The sequence below is a fragment of the Stenella coeruleoalba genome (genome assembly GCF_951394435.1).
Source record: "Stenella coeruleoalba genome assembly, chromosome: 3".
NCBI lineage: Eukaryota > Metazoa > Chordata > Mammalia > Artiodactyla > Delphinidae > Stenella > Stenella coeruleoalba.
Window position 1 is genome coordinate 134,138,586 of NC_137148.1, and position 23,738 is coordinate 134,162,323.

Sequence of the window (23,738 nt, forward strand, 5' to 3'; positions counted from 1 at the left end):
AGGAACACTGAAGAAATTAAAGAGGGATTCTAAAAATACCCAGAGACAAATGAAAATGAACACACAATGACCCAAAATCTATGGGACACAGCCAACGCAGTTCACAGGGGGAAGTTATAGTGATACAAGCTTATTCTGAGGAAACAAGAAAAATATCAAATAAACAACCTAACATTACACCGGAAGGAATTAGAAAAAGAAGAAAAAGCAAAACTCAAAGCTGCCAGAAAGAAAAGAATTAAGAAAACAATACCATATGCAATCACATCAAAAAGAATAAGATATGTAGGAACAAACACACCTAAGCAGGTAAAAGACACATACTCAGAAATCTACCAGCCATTGGTGAAAGAAGTTGAAGGCAACAGAAAAAGATGGGAAAATATAGCATGTGCATGGACTGGAAGAATTAATACTGTTAAAATAACCATACTACCAAAGACAGTCTACAGATTTAATGCAGTCCCTACCAGAATACCAAAGCATTTTCACAGAACTTGAAAAAGTAATTTTAAAATTGGTATAGAAACACAAAGACCCCAAACAGCCAAACAATCTTGAGAAAGAACAGAGCTGGAGGCATCACGCACCTTGACTTCAGACTATACTGCAAAGTGACAGTAATCAAAGAAAATCGTACTGGAGCAAAAACAGACACAAAGATCACTAGAATAGAACAGAGATCCCAGAAATAAGCCCACACACTTATATTTAATTGATTTATGACAAAGCAGGCAGTATGGAGAAAAAACTGTCTCTTCAATAAGTGGTACTGGGAAAACTGGTCAGCTACATGGAAAAGAATAAAATTAGAGTATTTTAGCACACCATATATAAAATAAACTCAAAAGTGAATAAAGACCTAAATGTAAGACCAGAAACCATAAAGTCCCTAGAGGAAAATATAGAACATTCTTCAACATAAATGACAGCAACAGTTTTACGTCCAGTCTACTAAGGCAAATGAAACAAAAGCAAAAATAAACAAATGGGACTTCACTAAACTTAAAAGATTTTGCACAGCAAAGGAAACCAAAGATGAAATGAAAAGACAACCTGCTGAAGGAGAGAAAATATTTGCACATGATAAGAGGTTAACACCAAAAACATGACCAAGCAAGGGTTAATATCTAAAATACAGAAACAGCACATACAACTGAATATCAAAAAAACACCCAAAATCTTTTTTTAAAAAATGAGAAGACCTAGAGACATTTTTTCCAAGGAAAAAATACAGATAGACAGCCAGAACTCACAAAGATGCTAAACATAGCTAATCGGCAGTAAAATGCAAATCATAACTATGAGATATATCACCTCAGTCTTGTCAGAATGGCTGTCATCAAAAAGTTCACAAATAACAAAGGTTAGTGAGGATGTGGAGAAAGGGAAACTCTTGTACACTCTTGATGTGAATGTGAATTAGTGCAGCTACTGTGGAAAGCAGAATGGAGGTTCCACAAAAAACTAAAAATAGAACTACCATAATATCCAGCAATTTCACTCGGGTATATATCAGAAGAAAACAAAAACACTATTTCAAAAAAATAACTGCACACCAATGTTCATAACAGTGTTATTTGCCATAGCCAAAATACAGAGTCAAACTAAGTGTTCATCAATAGGTTAGGGGATAAAAAAGATTTTTTATGATGACTTCAACAAAAAATGAAATTTTGCCATTTGCAAGAACATGGATGGACTTGGAGGGTATTATGCTTAGTAAAATAAGCAGCAGAGAAAACAAGCATGGTATGTTATCAATTACACGTGACATCTAAAAAATTGAATAAAACAACAACAAAAAAAAACAGATTCACAGATTAAAGAACAGACTAGTGGTTACCAGCAGGGAGAGATAGGGTGGAGGAACAAAAGAGTGGTAGGAGATTTTGAGGTATAATCCACTATGTATAAAATCAATAATCTACAATTATGTAGTGTATAGCATGGGGAATATAGCCACTCTTTTATAATAAGTATAAATAGAGAAGAACCTAAACATGTATGAATCACTATGTTGTACCTCTGAAACTGATATAATAATGTAAATTAACTATAGATCAATAAGATATAGAGAAACAATAAAGGGGAGACAGATTATTAGATAGAAATCAATTACATAAACACAAGTTTTGGAAATCAAGGAAATCAAAAACAACATGTAAGACATAACATTGGCATTTAAAGTGTACAATCTATTCATTTAAAAGAAATCATTTAAGTGGTAAAAAATGTTACCCATTCTCACAATTTTGTATATCTAGGATAAATTATTATGTACAAAAATATGTTACAAATATTCACTCAAAAAGAAAGAGAAAATATGGATTAACCAAGTTTAGTATACAAATTTAATATCAAAGTCTCTATCTAAAACTGATTTGAATAAGTTCTGTTAGACACTTCTAGTTTCTTTGTGATGTAAAATCTTTTAAAGCATAAAAATCAGCCTTTCTACATTATTCCATTAGACATACATTGAAGTTAAAAGAAATGAGAAGACAGAACAATCAACCAGGAAGGTGAATTTACTGAGAAACAGTCATTCGTTCTCCCTCCTCCTTTTCTTCTCCTTTTCCAGGTCTCTTTCGGTTCCAATCAAGAGAAGTCTTGAGAATTCTGAAAATATTTCTTGGAGGGCTTCAAATCACCATACCTACATCCTCTGCCACAACTACACACACAGGAACAAAAATAAACCTCTGCTATCTACTCGTGTAGGAGGGATTCGTGCAAAATAAACTCCTACATAGAGACCAACAGGTGAGTTTTCTACCTGTTCTTTATAATGTCCTTCCATTATAGTAAATCGCACACATTATGAGGCAGAAGTGGTTATGTGGGCTTTTCCTTGAAGTCAAAAAACTTGCATTCATTTCAAGTACCTGGTGATCATAGGGTACAGCCAGGGAAGGTGCCATCCCCCTTGGGGGGAAGGTGGTGAGTGGGCTCCCGCAGCCATGCACCTCCTGATGTACAGATTCTGGAGAAACAAAGGGCGGTCACACCGCAGTCAGCCCATCAGGCTGTCGGGCCACTGGGCAACCTGACCAGCCTGGAAGTGCTCCGTCGGTTGCTGAAAGCAAAACTCTGTCCCTGCTGTGAAGCCAGGCAATTTGGGCCAGAGAGTCAGAGGAGACCGGTAATCAACTCCTCTCTACTCACCTCCTTGGGGTTACAGCAACCCCATCTCCAAACCCAAATCTGACCCTGGAGTGCCAAACTGGGAGTGGCAGGTGGACTCTGCCGCTGCTTCAGCGCCCTCTGGAGGTTGTCTGCAATAATGGCAACTCTCAGCCTTTCCTCCTCCTCCTTCCCTAGTCCTGGGGGATGCCTTGGCCTCCTGCAGCTGCTGGCCTGATTTCATTCTTCTTTCTTCTCCAATTACAATTAAGTGTTTTACAGAGGTTTGGAATATTTTGAAGAAGGAAGATCTTTTAGTCAATACACCTTAACCGTGAGAAGTTGGTTTCAAGAATGAACCTGAAATACTGTATTTGTCTCCTGATGATTCCAAGGAGAGACAGCTCAAGTTTTCTAAATCATAAGAAAAACCAAGTTATAAATATGATATTCTGAGCCAGAGATGAAAAAGCAGTTTTTAGTACCCCCTCCTCTTGTCATATGACTGGGATTTAAATCAATCAGCTGCTACTTGTTTTTAAGTCACATGACCCAACTTTAAATCAATCAGCTGCTTCCCTGTAACTCACATGACTTGGTTTTGAAGAGTAAGAAATGCAGAGGTATAAAAATGATGTTCTGAACAATAAATGGAAAAACATTTTAGAAAGTTTTTTTCTTTTCGAATGGACCATTCATTGCATACAGAATAAAGGATTCTCTTGTGGATTTCTTGAACTGTAAACACATACAATGTCTCCGTTGGCTTGACTGACAGTTTTTTGGGTTTTTTTTTTGTTGTTGTTAACATCTTTATTGGAGTATAATTGCTTTACCATGTTGTGTTAGATTCTACTGTATAACAAAGTGAATCAGCTATTCTATACATATATACCCATATCCCCTCCCTCTTTCGTCTCCCTCCCACCCTCCCTATCCCACCCCTCTAGGTGGTCACAATGCACTGAGCTGATCTCCCTGTGCTACGCGGCTGCTCCCCACTAGCTATCTATTTTACCTTTGCTAGTGTATATATGTCCATGCCACTCTCTCACTTAATCCCAGCTTACTCTTCCCTCTCCCCATGTCCTTAAGTCCATTCTGTACATCTGCATCTTTATTCCTCTGCAGTGACTCCTGCTAGGGATGGATACTACCTTTTATGCTCAGGGGAAATCTCCTAGTTTGAATATGATTTGAGTTTGGTCCTGTGAAACCATCAGAACTTCCCACCAGAGATAAATGAGGAGATTCTGGCCTTTATTAGTATGCACGATGAACACGGGTGTCCTGGCTGTACTTGCCAACCCTCCTATTTTATCCACCTATTTTTATCCAATTTCCACCCTGTGAGTACTTTTGACCAACCCTGAGCTCAGACTCCTGACCTATTACAGTGACTTTGTCAATCTTTCTTTTAAAATGGACAGGTAATAAAACGAATTTAACCTAGAAGCAGCAGCTCAGTAAGGGAAATAAAATCACCAGAAGTTATCTAATCACAGCCACAGCCATCCAGGGCTCTGTCTTATCTGCTGGGTCATAAGAATGAGACCTTCCTAAACTTGAAGGTCATCCAATCAAATAAGTAAAGGTGTTGCTCACCTCTGGCTCTTGGAGGGATTGCTAGGCAGTCTACCCAGTGTATACTAATGTCAAAACTCTGTCATGGTTTTGAAACACTTATGTTCCAGGAAAGCTTTTTGGGGTGCGTGGGGGAAGGTTTTTTTTTTGACATCAAGCAAAAAATAAATCACCAAGCTCTTTGAGCAAAGGGGTTCTTAAGAGGGCAGTAGAAGGAATTAATGGGCAGAAAAGACGATCTCCTCCAAAGTGAAGGTCGTTTTTCCAAAAGAGTAGGATTTAATCTCAGTTTAAGGAGAACACTTTTAAATAGCTGGGACAGCTCCAAACTGCAGTTTAGGGAATGAGTGCTTCAAGAGAACAGTGCTTTAAAGGTCCTGGCAAGGCAGCAAGAGGATGAAGAGTTGGTTTTGCATAGTTTTGAACACAGGAGTAAAGAAGCAGAGGCATCTCTGACTAAACGGCCCTGAGATCCTATGGCATCAATGCGTCAGCTGCAGCGGGCAGGGGATGGGGGTGGGGATATATTCCTCTCAAAGTCTCCCAGGGCCGTCACCCCTCCCTGCCCCACCCCCTACTCCCTTCACCCTTCCTCCCTCCACTGTTGGGTCCCCAGGGACAGCACTTCTTAAGCTGGAGCGCTCAGGCACCATCTCTGCAGTCTGGATTCTGGAGCCTGGCAAGTTCTGGGACAGGAAGGCAGGTCTTCAAGGCCTCTGGGGTGCATTCAGACTGGAGGGCTGGAGGGGAACTGGAGCTCCGAAGCCCCCTCATGTCCTTTAAGCCGAGGGAGGAACACATCCTCCTAACAGTACTTCTCAGGAGTCAGCGTGCTCCCAACCCGATGGTGATCCATACTCACTTGAGGCAGCAAGGACTGCTTCTAACTGGCCCCCTCGATTCCACCTTAAGGGTCCTCACACATGTGTGATAGCGCAGGCCCCGGCTCTCTTTAGTCAGCTGAAGCTAGTGCTGTCGGGGTCCCTCCACTCCCATCCCCCAGCCCCTCCCTCTGGTACTTCATCTAATAGAAGAAAGAGCACAGAAGAATTGGCTGAATCAAGGGACCTGTGAGACTGTGTATGAGTTTGAAGACCAAGAACCTAAGGCACAATTAAATATTATTGGAAACTACTGTAGGGTGTGTGGTGGGAGGTAAGGAGGCTGAGAGGCTGAGTCAATCTGGCGAGTCCAGCCCCAGGACACCACACAGCCCCTGGCCCACCTTCCCTGCCATCAGACAAGGGTTGCTGCAACTCCAGCCAGGACTGTGCATTTCCCCCTCCCTGATTCTCCTCAATAAGAGCAGGTGGCCCCCCTCTGAGGGCAGGGGCAAGACAACGGACCAAGTTCCCGTGGACTAAGGTGCTGCTGGAAGCTCTCCCTGAACAGCAGTGCTGGCTTGGAACGAACCCGTACACCTCCAAAGTTGGTCTTGTCCTGCAACTGAGGGACGCAGGCTTCAATTCAGGTGCCCTGGCTTTAAATCAAACAGCCTCCCCTTTAAGTCAGGTGACCCGACTTTAAGTCACTGTGTGCCCCTCAAGCCTGCAACTTCAAAAGTTGGGAACTTCACTTTCATCCCAGCACCTAACATAGCTGAATGCACACTGCAGTCACCCCCAAGCCTGGCTTAGAGGCAGGGTATAAGATAAGGGGATGGGCGTGCACACATGGTGATGAGGATGTCCTTCATGTATCAGAAGGGTCTAGGTACTCTGGGGTACAGCAAGCAGTGCACGATACAGCAGCTCCCTGGCAAAGCTGGTGATGCACTGGGAGAGCAGGCACACCCATGCACGCAGATGTTCCAGGGCGGGGGCTGCAGCACAGCCAGCCAGGAAGGTGTGAAAGCGGAGGATCTGAGCCTTCTTGAGAAAGGCAGACACAGAGGATGGATGAGAAACAAAGACCAGATGAAATACAGATTTGAAAAACACACCCTGCTCTTGAAATTGGGGTGGGGGGCACCCCAGATTTGAGTCCTCTTACTCCCCAGTTGCTAGTGCTTTGGCATTTGCCTAATTATTTATAAAATGTGACTGATAATATTCCTCATTTTCTGGGATTGTCCAGCCCTCACATTCTCTGATTCCATGAGAAGCATTTGTTTTCCTATTTCTTTAAAATTCAATCAGGCCATGACTCGTGATGAATGTTGTTAGCTGCTCCCCAAATCACTCTATTCCCACCCTTTCCCTGTGATCGGGTCTTTCCCGAAACATGACTCACAATCAATCAAGTCCCAGAACCTAAGGGGCACCCAGCAGAAAAATTCCAACCCTGGCTTCTCAGGAGCTCTGCGGTCTACCTGGCCAGGTAAACTTAACTCACTTGGCACAAGGTGGCCATCCCTGGTTTCACATCAACATGATCTCGGGCACAAACCTCCTTGTTTTTCAATTTTGTCTTTAAGTTACTTGTTGAAACAACTGCACAAATATGACAAAGATATAAAATCAGGCATCTTCTGCCCCCAGTGCCTACTAATAAATGATTTTCTGCCACTTTAATGATAAAGATAGAACATTTCAACATTCTGCTGCCCTTATTATTTGTCATTTTTGTTGATATTTCTATTGAATACATCTTTCAATATTTTAACAATGGAACATTATTTAGGTTGATCCAGACCCAGCCTTTAGTGGTAAAGGTTTTGTTATATTTCTATTATGTTTCCTTTAAAAATCATTATCCTATTTAAATGGATTAAGTCGATTCTATAAGCATTTATCTTATGATATTGATGAAATTCATACATAGAGGGCAGTGGTACAAGTTGATTGGACTTGAGAACCTCTATTAGCACAGTTAAGTATAAATATTATCTGTATGTCAGCCAAAGTACATGCTGAGTGAGATTCTCCGACTCTTTTTCACTGTCAGCCCCTCAAGCCTGTGAGAAATGGAATATTTCTTGCCATCTCAGTAAAGAAAGGATGTCACAGTCATCAGCACTTGCAGCCCTTCAACGTGAGCCGGTGGGCCCTGAGGAAACTCAGGGTATGCAGATACAGAATGCAGGCCCCAGAGAGCTGAGGTGAATATCAAAGGAAGGATTTCAGTGAGCCCAGACTCTTGAATCCTCCCATACAAAGAAAAGCGCTAAATTCCTTAACTTGGCATATCTGGTTTTCCTTAGGTAACAATCATCTTTTGATGTTCCCCACTACCTGCGCCAGTCCCCTGCCCTGTCCCCTCCCCCCTGGTACTTTAATTCTGGGAGGAAGGGGCTCAGAGGGACTTGGTTGAATAAGGGCCTGCGAGCCTAGGGATGAGTTTTAAGCCGCTTTCCCCGCAGTCAGGAGGAGAGGCGCTGACGCTCCAGCCGGACCCTGCGTCTCCCTTTCCCAGATTTCCCCTCAGGACGCTCAGGCCGACCCCCTCCCCACGCCCACCAGGCCCCGCGAGCCAGGCCGAGGGCAGGGGCGAGAGGAGGGACCGAAGTTCCCCAGAACCAGATGCTGGAGGCAGCTCTTTCTAAACAGCAGCGGCGGGTGGCAGCGAACCCCTGCCCCTCAGAAGTTGGTCTTGCTCTGCCGCCCCGGCACCGAACCAGGCGGAGGGTCCGCGTCCACTTACCTGGCGCGCGGTCCCAAGGACTGTCGCGGCTTCGGCTGGTGGGGCCCCTACAGAGCCGGCAGCCTCAGTGAGGCCGCCCTCCTCTCGGGCTCCGGGGCAGTTCAGTGACGGCGGAGCGAAGAGACCCAAGCCAGGAGCTCCAACTCTGCGGAAGCGCGGGCTCCATTCTGGGCGCAGAGGGTGGGAAGGCTCTGCCCCGAAGCCTTCCGGGAGGGATGGGGTGCGGGGGGAGGGAGCCGCCAGGAGCGCGCAGGCCCCTTTGGGGGTCCTGGAGGGGCGGCCCGCACTGGGGGCCCCGCCCACTGTGACCGCAGCCCAGGCCTTTTTACTGTAATCCTACACAAAAAGTTAGAAAGATACAGTCTATAGTAAATATTCAAAAATGATTGTTGCTGTTGTGCTTACTATTCTATTAAACGTGTAAAATCCATAAAACACTTTAAGTTCAAAGTTAAATATGAATTTTTACCTTTCCTTATTATCTCTCTGCTATTCACAATTGTGGTTAATGAATTAGAGACTGCAGCATCACTAGTTAAAAATGAGCTTGTTAAAAAAATGGAATTCAGGCCCACCAGAGCTACTGAATCAGAATCTGCACTTTTACAATCTCCCTAGTGTGCTTGTGTACCCATGAATAGTTGAAAGGTACATTTCTACCTCGAAATGTCTTTTCTGTCTGAGAAATATACACATTTTATCCAGTTTGACATAAATAAAACACTCAAAAATGCATATGCCTGTGTTGAAACCATCATTTTGTAATTTCTTTTCCAGATAAGTATAGTCTCTATACTGGTTTTGTGGATCACATGTCATACTCTTTACTTGTAGTTAGAAATAAGGTATAGAATGTTACTTTGTAAATATATATATATATATATATATATATATATATATAAGTGGATAATTCAAAACACTCTTCTAAATTAAAACCAGTTCTTTTAACTTGTTGTTTTCTTCTTGGGTTACATTATGAACTCTTCCCGTGGCCACATGGACTGTGTACTTTTAATTTCAGGGACTGCTGACATTCCAGGATGTGGCCATAGATTTCTCTCAAGAGGACTGGGAATGCCTGGACCAAGATCAGTGGGAATTGTACAGGGATGTGATGTTAGAGAACTATAGGAACCTGCTCTCCTTGGGTGAGGATACCTTCCTTCCAGAATTCCTTATCCAACCACAGGGTTTAGATCTTTCATTTGTAGAATGTCTCCTGGAATTTTCTGCTTCCTACAGTAGGGTTTCAGGTTGCAACTTTTCAGGAAATATTGGGAGTTTGTGGGTATATTTTATTTTATTATTTTAAAATTGCAACCTCCCTTTTAATATACTTTGTAACTGCTTGGGATGTGTCTATATGAACTGTGTACTATATGCTTCTGTTATAGTCCTTACAATATTTTATTCTCTTATTTTCTGTAACAATTTTCAATGGATTCTTTGGGTTTAAGGTATATTAAAAGGGAGACTGCAATTCTGGGACTTCCCTGGTGATGCAGTGGTTAACAATTTGCCTGCCAATGCAGGGGACATGGGTTCGATCCCTGGTCCGGGAAGATCCCACGTGCCACAGAGCAACTAAGCCAGTGCGCTGCAACTACTGAGCCTATGAGCCAGAACTACTGAATCTGGTGCGCTTTGAGCCGTGCGCCATTTATTTTTTGGAGAATAAAACCACCTCTGAATGATTAAAATTTAGACCAGCTAAGTCAAAATGCTTTATCATCTGTTGTTCTAAAACACTGATCAATGTAACAAGTTAGACTAGGGATAACAGTGTAATCGTATTCTAGACTTCATATCGACAATATGGTTTATGACCTTCATGCTGGATCAGGACATTTCAATGGTATAACTGCTATTAATGGTCTGTTTGTTCAACGATTAAAGTCCCACGTGATCGGAGTTCAGACTGGGTTATCCTGGTTGGTTTCTGTCTATTATAGACTTCTCCCAGTAGGAAAGGACAAGTGAAATACTGCTTACTTTACAAAATGTCTTCAAACTAAATGATGGTATAATCTACATTCAATTAATTTATACATACCCTACTGTAGAACAGGGTTTGATACGGTGGCAGAGCCCAGTAATTATGTAAAACTGAAACCTTTATCTGCAGTGGTTCAAGTCCTCTTCCTAAGAATATGTTTATAATCAACATTTTTTCACAAATTACCCAATTTAATTCACCATAGCATTCCTCATATTAACTAAATGGAGAATCCTAGGCTATATACAAATCCAGAAAGGGCCCCAAATCATCAGCCCCTATGGATTATTACAACCCATTGCTGAGGCATTCAAATTATTTATTAAAGAACCACCATGACCATCAACATCATCAACTTATGTATTATTGCCCCAATGCTAGCCTTAACCGTGGCTCTCACAACATTAATTCCTCTTCCCATATCTTATCCATTAATTAATATAAATGTAGGCATACTATTTATATTAGCCATATCAAGCCTAGCCATTTATTCCATCCTCTGATCTAGATGAGCTTCAGATTCAAAATACTCACTCACTGGAGCTCTACGGACAGTAGCACACACAATCTCATATGAAGTCTTGTTAGCAGGTATTCTATTCTCAGTCCTACTGATAAATGGATCACTTACACTTTCAACAGTATTTATTACACAAGAACACCTATGACTAATTTTCTCCTGACTCCTACCCAGAATTTGATTATCTCTGCAGTAGAAGAAATCCAACGAAGCCCCACTTGATTTAACAGAAGTAGAATCAAAACCTGTATTTGGCTTCAATGAAGAAAATGTAGCAGGCCCATTCACCCCATCCTTCCTAGAGAATATGTCAATTTCCTTATAATAAACATTTCCACAACATTCTATGTTTAGGAGCATTCGACAATCCCTACGTGCCAGAATTATATACAGCCCAAGTCATCATTAAAACACATCTAACAATCTCCTTTCTATGAATTCGAGCATCCTACCCACAATTTTGATATGATCAACATATACATCCCTTATAAAAATATTTTTACTACTAACATTAGCCCTATGTATACGAGAGTTTTCACTACCTGTCATCATACCAGGCAACCCACCACAAACTTAAGAAATATGTCTGACAAAAGAGTTACTTTGACAGAATAAATCATAGAGGTTTAAATGCTCTTATTCCTGGAATTGAATTCTTCCTAAGAATTTTACATTCTCCATGCTACCACTTTACACCACATGCTATATAGTAAGGTTCTCTAAGAAAGCTTCAAGGCCCATACCCCAAAAATATTGTTGTATATCCTTCCTGTACTAATAAACTCTCATTGTTTTTACTATCATTCTACTGACCATTATCTCAGGAAATATAATTGTAGTAACAAGCTCACACTGGTTAATGGTATCCCCATTCTAATAAAAAACATGAACCCATAAGCTACAGAAGCATCCAACAAATATTTTCTAAAACAATCCACCACATCAATACTACTTATATGGCTATTATCATTAATCTAATATACTCTGGTCAAAGAACACAATGAATTACACAAATCTTTAATCTAGCAGCATCCACTATCATAGCAATCGTCCTTGTCACAAAAGTAGGACTTTCCGGGCTTCCCTGGTGGCGCAGTGGTTGAGAGTCCGCCTGCCGATGCAGGGGACACGGGTTCGTTCCCTGGTCCGGGAAGATCTCACATGCCGCGGAGCGGCTAGGCCCGTGAGCCATGGCCACTAAGCCTGCGCGTCCGAAGCCTGTGCTCCGCGGCGGGGGAGGCCACAGCAGTGAGAGGCCCGCGTATCGCAAAAAAAAAAAAAAAACAAAAGTGGGACTTTCCCCATTTCACTTCTTATTGCCCGAAGTAACTCAAGGCATTCCATGAAGAGCAGACCTGATGCTATCAACATGACAAAATTGCACCCCTATCAGTTTTATACCACATGTCACCATCCATCAAACATACTGTTAATCATAGTGATATTATAAATCATAGCTGGAGGCTGAGGCAGACTTAGCCATACTCACCTGCAAAAAATTACACCCTCCTCATCAATTGCCCATATAGGATGAATAACAGCTATTATAACGTATATTCCAATTATAACAATCCTAAACATACTAATTTATATCATAACAACACTATCTTCTTCCTATTTATACCCAGATCATGTACTACAAGAGTATCATTATCACACACATGAGATAAAACACCTCCCATCACAATCCTTATCCACACCATTACAGTGTCATTAGGAGGTTGCCCACCATTATCAGGGTTTGGACCCAAATGAATAATTATCCAAGAGATAACAAAAATGATAACATCATTCTACCAACACTAATGGCCATCACAGTACTCAGCAAAGATTTCTACTTGCAGCTAACATACTCCACATCACTAACTATATTCCCTTCAATAAACAACACAAAAATACAAACATACAAAACAAATAACCTTCCTATCATTACTAATCATAATAGCTGTAAGGTCGGATCTTAACAAAGGGCACCGCGAAACAGAGGAAAGCTTCAAGTGAGCTTTATTAGGGAGCGCTCCCGAGCGAGGTTCACTGGTCCGAGAGAAAGGGGCCAGAGAAGTCGCACCCGGGCGAGGGCTGGTCAAGACTTTATAGGGGAAGAAGGGAAAGGGGTGTGGTGAATCTGGGAGGGCGCAGGGTATTCCTTATTTGGTGGTCTTTTCGGGTATCCTGGGGGACCGTTGGTCCCGCCCCTCGAAAGGCAGGAAGGCTAGGCTGGGTTCAAAGTCCCCAGGTCATTTCCTGGAACTGGGTGGTCCGGAAAGTCTCCAGGTCAGTTTCTGGAACTGGGTGGTCCGGAGAGTTTCGGTCTGATGCAACCTGTGAATCTGATTGTGTTCCCCTGCCTCGGGCCAGTTGGCCTTACAATAGCCACACGATTACTACCCATAACACCCATTCTATTGGTGCTGGACTAGGAATTTAGGTTAGTTTAGACCAAGAGCTTTCAAAATCCTAAACAAGTACAATTTGCTTAATTTCTAAAAATAAGGACTGCAGGACTTTATCCTACATCAATTGAATGCAAAGCAAACATTGAATGCATAAGCCAAATCCTTACAAGATTGATGAGTTTTAACCCCAGGAAATTTTAGTTAACAGGCAAATCCTCTAGTCAACTGGCTTCAATCCACTTCTGCCTTTGAGAAAGAAAAAAGGCAGGAAAATCACGGGCAGAATTGAAGCTGCTTCTCTGAAGTTACAATTCAATTTGTTGATTCAGCACAGGGTTTGTGAGAAAGAGGGCTCAATCTCTGCCTTTAGATTTACAGTCGAATGCTAGCTCAGTCTTTTTACGTCTGTTCATACACTGCTGATTATTTTCAACAAGTCACAAAGATATCAGCATTTTATATTTACTATTTGGTGCTTGAGCTGGAGTAGCAGGCAGCACCTTAAGTATATTAATCCAGGCTGAGCTATGCTAACCTGGAGTGCTACTTGGAGATGCCCAAATCTGTAAGGCAGTCATAACAGTCCCTGCACTTGTAATAATTTTCTTTATAGTTGTACCCATTATGATTGCAGGGTTTGAAAACTGACTTAGGCCACTAATAACTGGGGCACCTGAGGTAGCATTTCCCCAAATAAATCATATAAACTTTTGACTACTTCCCCCATCATTCTTACTCCTACTCATATCACCAATAGTAGAAGCTGGGTCTGGTACAAGTGGAACCGTATATTCAGCTCTAGCCAGCAATCTGGCCCACACAGGAGCCTCTGCTGACCTAACCATTTTCTCCTTATATTTAGCAGGTGTCTCTTCAATTCTTGGTGCTATTACTTTTATTACTATAGTCTTTAATACAAAACCAGCAGTCATATCCCAATACCAAACACCAGTATTTGTTTAATCTTCCCCAACTATAGCCATATTACTATAATTACCAGTGTCAGTCCGAGCAGCCAGAATTGCCATACTGTTAAGAGATAGAAATCTAAACACTACTTTCTTTGACCCTGCAGGAGGAGACCAAATCCTATACCAACACCTATTTTGACTCTTTGGTTACCCTGAAGTCTGTATTCATGGCCTACCAGGTTTGTTATAATCTCACATATCATTACATACTATTTAGGACGAAAAGTGCCTTTCAGCTCTTTGGGAATAGTATGAGTCATGTCCACTGGCTTTTTAGGATTTCTCTTGTGGGCCCATCATATGTTTACCATAGGGATAGCTGTCGACTCAGGAGTATACTTTGCATCAGCTACCACAATTACTTCTATCCCTGCAGGAGTAAAAGTATCTAGCTGATTAGCAACTCTTTTTTAATTTTTTTTTTTTTCTTGGCTGCATTGGGTCTTCGTTGCTGCGCGCAGGCTTTCTCTAGTTCTGGTGAGCGGGGGCTACTCTTCGTTGCGGTGCACAGCCTTCTCATTGCAGTGGCTTCTCTTGTTGCAGAGCACGGGCTCTGGCATGTGGGCTTCAGTAATTGAGGCTCTCAGGCTCTAGAGAGCAGGTTCAGTAGTTGTGGCGCACGGGCTTTGTTGCTCCGCAGCATGTGGGATCTTCCCAGACGAGGGCTTGAACCCGTGTCCCCTGAATTGGCAGGTGAATTCTTAACCACTGCGTCACCAGGGAAGTCCCTGATTAGCAACTCTTCACGGAGGTATTATATGACCTCCCACTATATTATGAGTTTTAGGCTTGATTTTTCTTTTTACAGTAGGTGCTTTGACAGCAATCATCTTAGCCAACTCATCCCCAGACATTGTCCTCCAGGATACACACTATGTAGTAGCACACTTCCATGACGTAATGTCCATGGGAGCAGTCTTCACTATTATAGGAGGCTGCCTACACTGATTCCCACTATTCTCAGGTTATACACTTAACTCAGCATGAGCAAAAATTCACTTCACAAGTATGTTTGTAGTAGTAAATATGACTTCCTGCAGCACTTTCTTGGCCTCTCTGGGATGTCACTACGTTAGTCTGAGTACGCTGAGGCACACACAACATGAAATATTTTGTCTTTAGACTCATTCATCTCAGTAGCACCAGTAATGCTAATAACCTTCATATTCTGAAAAGCTTTTGTGTCCAAACGAGAAGTATCAGCAGTGGAAACCGCTACTCCTAACCTAGAATGGTTACATGGATGCCCTCCACCATATACTATGTTTGAATATCCTACCTACGTAAATGTAAAATAAGGAAGTACTCAAGTCCTTTTCAACCAGTTTCAAGCCAACACCAGAAAAATTATGCCTTTCTCAATAAATGAGATAAAAGTAAAAAGTGATGTCACTTTTTCAAAGTTAAATCATAGGCTAAAATCCTGTATATCTCTAAGGCATATCAATTTCATCTAGGCTCTCAAGATGCAACATCGCCGATTACGGAAGAACTTTTACATTTTCATAATCACACATTAATAGTTATTTTTAAAAGAAGTTCTCTAGTCCTCTATATTATTTCACTAATATTAACAACTAAACTAACTCATATACGTACAATAGATGCACAGGTAGAGAAAATTTGAACAATTTACCAGCCATTATTGTAATCTTAATTGCCCTGTCATCATTGTGAATCCTTTACATGCTACATGAAATCAATAACTCTTCCCAAACCATACAAACTATGGGTCAGTAATGTTACTGAAGCTACAAATACACAGATTATGAAGATTTAAATGTTGACTCCTCTGTAATCCCCACATCAGAGCTAAAACCAGGAGAATAATGACTAATGGAAGTCAACAACCTAGCAGTATAGAGATAGTCATTGAATATTAGTTTCGTCTGAAATTGTTGTACACTCCTGAGCTGTTCCTTCTTAGACCTAAAAAGAGCTGCTATCCCAGGACGGCTAAATTAAAGAATCTTAATACCGACAGGGCCAGGCCTATGTTGTGGACAATGATCAGTAGAGGTCATTTTCCTGAGTCCAAAGACAGGACAGAGGGATATGGCTGAGATATGGGGTGAATCTGGAGCCCATGGGGATGCACTGTCCAAGCTCCAGGATAGGAATGGGGCCTCTGGGGTCCCAGGCCACCCACCACGCCCTCCTGAGCAGGATCTTGGCAACATTCCCTGTCAGTGATGAGGCAGCCCTAGCACTTGTCATACCCCAATGCTGTGTCCTATGTGGGTCCCATGCTCTTGGGACCACACCCACACTCTGCAGGTCCATGCTGCAGGGTCCTTTGTGCCTCAGGAGTAGAGACCACACGGCAAGCAGTTCCCTCCCCAACCAGCAGGAGGAGGGAAGGAGAGCAGGGGCACCAGGGGAATCTCACTCAGACAACAACACCCCAGGGGTGCCAGTGGGGCCAGTGATGATGCAGATGAGGCCCAGGCCAAGAGATGGAACCAGAGGACCCAAAAGGCAGCTGGTCAGGTCCTGGCTCATCTGCACCCCGGACACCTTTGTCCCTCATACACCCCCTTCCTCATACACCCTCTCCTTAAATGCAGATTCTTCAGATACAAACAGGCAGAGCTTCAGACTGAAAGTCAGCTCTTCCAAAGTGAGCCATCAGCAAACACTGCAGGATTCCACTCCAGTGGGTGCCCTGGAGTCGACAACTCAGGGACCAAAGTGGACATTGGTGCCGAGTGGGAGGGGAAGGGGAGTGAGACTTTCATGGTTGTGGAAGTTTGGTTTTGCAAGATGAAAAGTTCTAGGAATGGTGGTGATGGCTCCACGAGAAGGTGAATATATCTGATGCCTCAGAAACGTGCACTTAAAATCGTGATGATGGTAAAGGGTATGTGATGTGTGTTTTATTTCACTTAAAATAAATTCATAAAATAATGTCTTGTTAATTGAGATGCCATTTTGACTCCCCTTCATCACAAATGTCAGAGGACCAAACAGTCCCCCACCTAAGGGGACATCATAGTATCTTCACATGGCACATGGGAGACCATTCTTAGTGGGGAGCTAGTCTGTGCTCACCTGACCTCTGTCCATTGGGACTCAGGCAGTGGTGACCCCCATACATTAGACATATGATATGCTATGATATTAATATGATACCACCAAGTGTTGTCACTCACCAGAACACAGAGCAGCAACCCACTCAAACATGCCCGACCTCATATGAATGTGACAAGATTAAGAGAAGAAAAGGAACCACAGGATAATCAGGGCAACACTCTTAATTCAGATGTTGGAAATCTGAAAGGGGATAAGAAACTCTTCAGGCAAAGAGCAGATATGGGGTCTCCCCGTACATGTGATCCCGACACATGCAGATGCGGTGAGACCCACACAGTCCCCACACCCTATACCTAGGGTCGCCCATCCACACTCACCACAGGGACCCACCTCCCCAGACCCTGCATCTAAAGTCACACGTTCTCACTCACCAGGTGACCCCACCTACCCAGACCCCTCCACCTGGGTCACACGTGCACAGTCGCCAGCATGATCCCCACCTCCCCAGACACCCTCAACTGGGGTCACACGTGCACAGTCTCCAGGGTGACCCCACCTCCCAAGACACCCCCACCTGGGGTCACATGTGCACAGTCTCCAGAGTGACCCCACCTCCCCAGACCCTTCACCTTGGTTCACACATGCACAGCCTCCAGGGTGACCCCACCTCCCCAGAACCCCCACACCTGGGGTCACAGGTCCACACTCACCAGGTGACCCCACCTCCCCAGACACTACACCTGGGGTCACACGTCCCCTTGGTCAGGACACCATGGCTCTGCTGGTGGCTCCCCTACTGTGGAAACAAGCTGGGTCCCTGGGACCTCCTGGGATGGGAAAAAGTGTAAGGTGGGTCTCCTCTCCCCACACTTGTCCCAGAGAAGTCCTCTGGGACAGTTTAACAGTTTTTAAAGCTTTCATGCTAGAGTTGAACACACTACCTTGGTTCTGGCAGGCTCAGTCCTTTCTCGTCTCACTTACATGTTGAGAAAACTCAGAGGACAGCAGGGCTGAAAGACGAGAGGCAGTTCTGGACTCTGCTGAGTAGGGACGGTAGACTGGAAGGAGAGCTCAGCAGCAGCCTCACCTGTTGCCCATCGGCCTTTTGCCCAATCTGTGTGCCCTGCAATCAATTCACCAGCTAAACCTGCCTCCCTACGCACCATGCACGTGCTGGTGAATTGGAATTATTGCCAGGTAGCCCCCCTGCAGATTCTCCACAAGCCCCAGGGAAGGTGAACCTTGCAGGGATTAAGACTAAGGCCCCGACCATAGCACTGACCCTTGGGAGGACCAGGTAACCACACTCAGAAGAGAGGCTGTTACCTAGACAAGCCCACCTCAGCTCCAGACCCAGACATCTAAGCACTGACCTTCAGATGCATGCACGGAGCTTCCCAGTACTGAGGCCAGGCCAGGTCTCTACCCAGGTTCCCATAGTCCTAGCGTACACAGAACACGGTCAGGTCTAAATCTTCTTATTATAGACAACACATGGTCAGCTCTAAACATAATCAGTAGACAGGACATGCAGAGGTCTAAATCTACCGTGTAGACAGAACTTGATCATGTTTAAACTAGCTTAGGGCTGATCTCATAGGAGGTACAGATCACACACATGGGTCTCTCATCTTTGGACACCCACATCAGGAAACTGAACAAAATCGTTGTCATTAAACATTTCAACAGGCAAAACGAAAATGTTACCAATTTCTCTGGCCACCTGATAGTCAGGATCCACGGGTGAGCCACGAACTTCTTAGAGTGCAGGCCAGTCTGCTGCCAGGACAGACAAGAAGTGGCCTGATTCCAGCCTCCCAGGCTTCCAGAAGGAGGCGGCCACACTGGAAGCCCAGGCAGGACAGTCCTGCATGGTCCGGGCCGGGAGATCCCGTCTGTCCATTCCGCTGGCCGATTCCGGGCGGGGCACTCAGGGCCGCTGAGAGCCCTGCACTCAGGTCCTGCTTCCCTGAAGCGTGTGCGGGAGGTGGGGGGGGTGGAGGGGGTGTGTGGCTGATGGCACCTATGGCTCCCGGTCAGATGACCTCACGCCCTGGGGCTGACACCCAGCACGGGCACCGAGCTGTCTTCGATGGGAGACACGGGGAGAGGCTGGGGCACAGAAGCCGTTGGAGAGGAGAACCCACCGCAGAACTCCTTGCACAGTGGCTCATCCCCACCTGGTGACTCGCCTGCCCATCGTGGGCCGCATGCCACCACCCCACCACCCCTGAGTGCAAAGTGCCTGCTCTGTCAAAAGCACAGGGTCTCACATGAAGGAGACCCAGCGGGGACTGTCACCCCCCCCACACTCCTGATGCTGTGTTTGGGGAGAATGAACCCCCTTGACTGGGCGATGGGACCCTGTGAGGAAAGAGGTGACAGCCGCATTCCAGTTGGGGCCTGGCTGAGAGATGGGAACACAGGAGCCACGTTAAGGGCCTGGAGGCCATGCCAACAGGAGGGGCACACCCAGCCCTGGCCAGACTCTCCAACTGTGACATTGTAGCTTATAGGGGATCCAGGGCAGGTCACTGAATGTAATGGGGGCCTAAGCTGGACACTGAATGGGGCTTAAAGAAGGTGTGAAGCATGTTACTGAGACAGTGACAGTCATTGGAAGACAGACTCTGTGTCAGGACATCCTGCTCCATCCATTTAAATCCCTGAGATCTGTGACCTTTACCTGGCTATGCAGGATTGTTTGAGCAGGTGCGTGCGGACATATGTGGGGCACAATTCAGTCTGCAACCAACTTGCAAGTGGTTCCAGCAAACACACAGGTGTGCACACAGGCAGGTACAGCACACACACAAACACATGCACGTGCACAGCACAAATATATTCACACACTAGCATATGAACACACATGAATGCATATGCCCATGCACACACTAACATGCAAATGCACATACCTATGCACATGCACAGCACATGTATGCAAACAGGCACATGCACACACACAGCACACACACAGGGAATAAAGTGAATACCGTAAAGCATTAATTCCTGAACACAAGTGAAGCTGACATGTATTATTCCCTTTTTCTTAGCTTTGCTGTTTTTCACAATAAAAAGTTTAAGAAAAAAGTTAATGGCAAATGACTTTTGATTCATAGGACTTTCCGATGTTATTCCACAAAAATTATATGACATGAGAAATGAATGTAGATATCACATATGTTCATTAACAAATGAATGGAGAAGCAAAACATGGTCCATCCATACAAGGGAATGTTATTCAGCCTAAAAGGGAAGGCAACTCTGACACAGGCTGCAGCAGGGATGAACCTTGAGGGCATTATGCTCAGTGATGTAAGCTAGACACAAAAAAACAAACAGTGCTTGATCCACTCATACAAGGCCCATAGAGCAGTCAGAACCATAGAGACAGAAAGCAGGATGGTGGGTGCAGGGGCTCTGGGAGGGAGAATGGGGAGTGAGTGTTTCATGGGCACTGTTTCAGTTTTGCAAGGTGAAAATGTTCTGGAGGACGATGGCGGCCAGGGTTGTACAACAGTGCAAATTACTTCATGACCCTGAAATGTGCACTTAAACATGGTTAAGACAGTAAATTTTATATGTGTATCTGACCAAAATTTTTAAAACTTTTTAAAAAACAACAGGAAGTAATCCATGAATACCACAAGATTCACAACTTCACTAACAACCGAGGGATTAAAACCATAAGAAAACTACGGCGCACACACCTACCAGAATGGCAGACATGAAGACACAGTATCAAATATCAGCAGGATGTAAAGCAATGGAAAGCCTGGTGCGCAGCAGGCGGCGCAAACACTTCTGAAACCATCAGGCCTCAGAGAGCGAAGTCCGTGCACACAGACCCACAGTGCTCCTCCCAGCTGAACACCACCCCCCCAGCCCTGCACCAGGACACATGGACATGGACTCCGCAGCCACAGGAGCCAAACCTGAAAGAACCTGAAGGCCATCACAAGCGGATGCAGAAATGAACCCTGCACGCTCCTATGAAGGAATATTCCACAGCAACAGAGTACATTTTGTTTAAAGGTAGTAAAACTATAAAAATTATTTTTTAAAAAACCCTATATTCACAAGATGAAAGAATCTCATGGACACGATGCTGAGCCATCAAGAGCAACAAAGCAGCAAGCACGGTCCACCCACTTACGGACTTTCGAACTAGGCAAAGCTGGGCTGCGTTATTTAGGGATGCATGCCTGGGCGTAAGCTATGAGGACAAGTCACTGACACAACATCAGGAGAACAGCGACCTCACGGTGGGGAGGAGGCTGTGAGGAGGGAAGGGCACTCCTGGGTGTCCACTCATCAGGTTCTGTTTCTTGATCTTTATGATTATTCTTTACATATGTATAACCTAATCCTTAATATGTACTTACAGCTTATCATTTTTGTTTATTAAAAAGCGGGTATCCCAACAAAGTAGAAGGAGACCTGCTTCTCCCAAGGAAGAAAAGAAATAGTTTCTGACAGTGAAATCTCGACACCATGGCTGCTTCAACCATTAAGCCTGACAACAACTCCCATGAGAGGGGCACCGGGGCCATGACACTCAGAAGGAGGCTCTGGGGCCTCAGTCCTGGGTCACTGCCTCTGAGGAGTCCATGGCACCTGGTCAAAGTTCTCAGTCATTCTGTGCATGACGCTTTTGCCTTGGTTGCTCTGGCAAAGCTCAGCCAGCATCATTGCTGGGAAAGAAAGAAGAAACGTGCAGAAGAGGGAACCGGGCTTCAAGCTGACCCACCTCCTTCTACGGAGATGATGCCACACTCCCTAAGAGAGGACAGCAAGGCCACAGAATCCAGCCTCTCTGCCTGAGGCCTAGCCACACTAGCGCCCCACGCTTCTGATGCCACAGGGAGAATTTCTCAAGGTGCCCTCAGACCACCTGGTTGGACACAATGGGGCTTTCAAACATGCAGGTCCTGTGCGACCCCGCACCTTGGCTGTCAGATTCTGGAGATGGGCCTGGAAGCCTCCAGTTTTTCACTTTTGATAACAGCTTTATTGAGATTGAATTTCTATACCACACAGTTAACCCATTTTAAGCCTTAAGCTCAGTGGTGTTTTGCATATTCACAGGGTTGTGCAGCCACCAGCATAATCCATTTGACAACATTTCCATCATCTCCCCAGAAGCCCACTCTTTAGAGGCCACCCCTCATTTCCCACAGCCCCGGCATCCCCGGTCTACGTTCTGTCTCTGTGGGCTTGCCTGTTCTGGATGTCTCATGTACGTGGAATCCACTAATTGTCTTTTTCTGTCTGGCTTCTCTCACTGAGCATCATGTTTTCGAGGTGCATGTACACCATAGCCTGTGTCAGTGCTTCACTCCTTTTCCATGGCTGAGTAACCCTTAGCCTCTCTGCTTTTAACTCTACAATTAATTGTGTCTCCCTGCCTGCACCGCACAGGGCTGATGAGGATTTCACCTTCCGTCATTCTTGGGGTGTAAGCTGAACTTTGAACCAACACCAAGGGGTCCTGTGAAGAGGCTGAAAGCCCAGCCCCACAGGGTGCACAGTCACCGTGTGTGACCAGAGCCCAGGAGGAAGGGTTTGATGGGCCTGCCTGTTTATGGGACCAGCGTCCTACAGTCTCATGGGAAACCAACTCACTGGTCAGCGTTCCGTGGGAGGTGCTCCCCACAGTGTCAAGGGGGCAAGACAGACTGGTCAGGGACCACGGTGCTGCCTTCACTTCAGGCCCACTCATACTAACTGTCTAGGTGGAAAGTGCTGAGGCTCCAGGGGAGGGTCCTTCCTGCTTCTTGCAGCTTCTTGGGGACCCAGGCATCCCTGGGCTTCTAGCTTCATCCCTCCCATCTCTGCCTTCATCTTCATGTGGTTTCCCTTCTGTGTCTTTGTCTCCACTCATCATATAAGCACACAGTTACACAGGATTGGGACCACCCTAAGGCCCTTGTCTTACCTACATACACAACCAGGCCCTACTTCCAAATGAGGTTATGTCCTGAGGCCCTGGGGTCAGGACATGGATGTCTCTTTCCCTGGCGGTACACAATCCCCCTTCAGTCTGAGATAACAGTAATGTTGCCCAGGAAACAAGCCAGCCCCTTACCTAAGCCAGCCCCTCGAAGAGGTCTGAGCCTGCCCGGTCTCTTGGAAACTGACTGGGCAGGAGAGTGTGGCTCAGGACCCCAGTGTGAAGGACACCAGGAAGCACCCGTGTGAGGCTCCCCTTCGCAGCTGCAGCACTGGACCAGCTGATGAGGTCCAGCAGGGCAACCCCGAGCTCCTTAGAGGACTCGACCCAGATGGAGTGGGGGCGACAGGCAGCAGTGAGTGGGTGTGTGATGAAGTATATGTGATGGGCCTGCAGTGAGCAGGTGAGCACATCTGTGTGTATGACATCAGGCACACGTGATGGGTCAGCAGTGAGCACACATGTCTGAGATCAGGTGCAGTACACACTCACGTGATCAGGTTCATGTGGCATCTTAGCGGGCAGAGCACCACAGGGCTGCAGTGCTGCCACAGGCTCGAGCCACTGACCCTGCCTG

General features: G+C 45.0%; 1 protein-coding gene across 11 annotated transcripts in view; it reads right to left on the minus strand.

Annotated features, from left to right (window-relative positions):
* EBF1 (EBF transcription factor 1) overlaps window positions 1-23,738 on the minus strand; it is a gene marked incomplete at its 3' end in the record, with an annotated part of 499,070 nt that overhangs the window by 469,875 nt on the left and 5,457 nt on the right. For 10 of the 11 annotated variants that reach the window (XM_079918126.1, XM_079918131.1, XM_079918119.1 and 7 more), the window contains one exon: window positions 8,293-8,628. The exons of the other annotated variant lie outside the window; for it this stretch is intronic. The remainder of the gene's footprint in view (window positions 1-8,292; window positions 8,629-23,738) is intronic. 11 annotated transcript variants of the gene reach the window in all.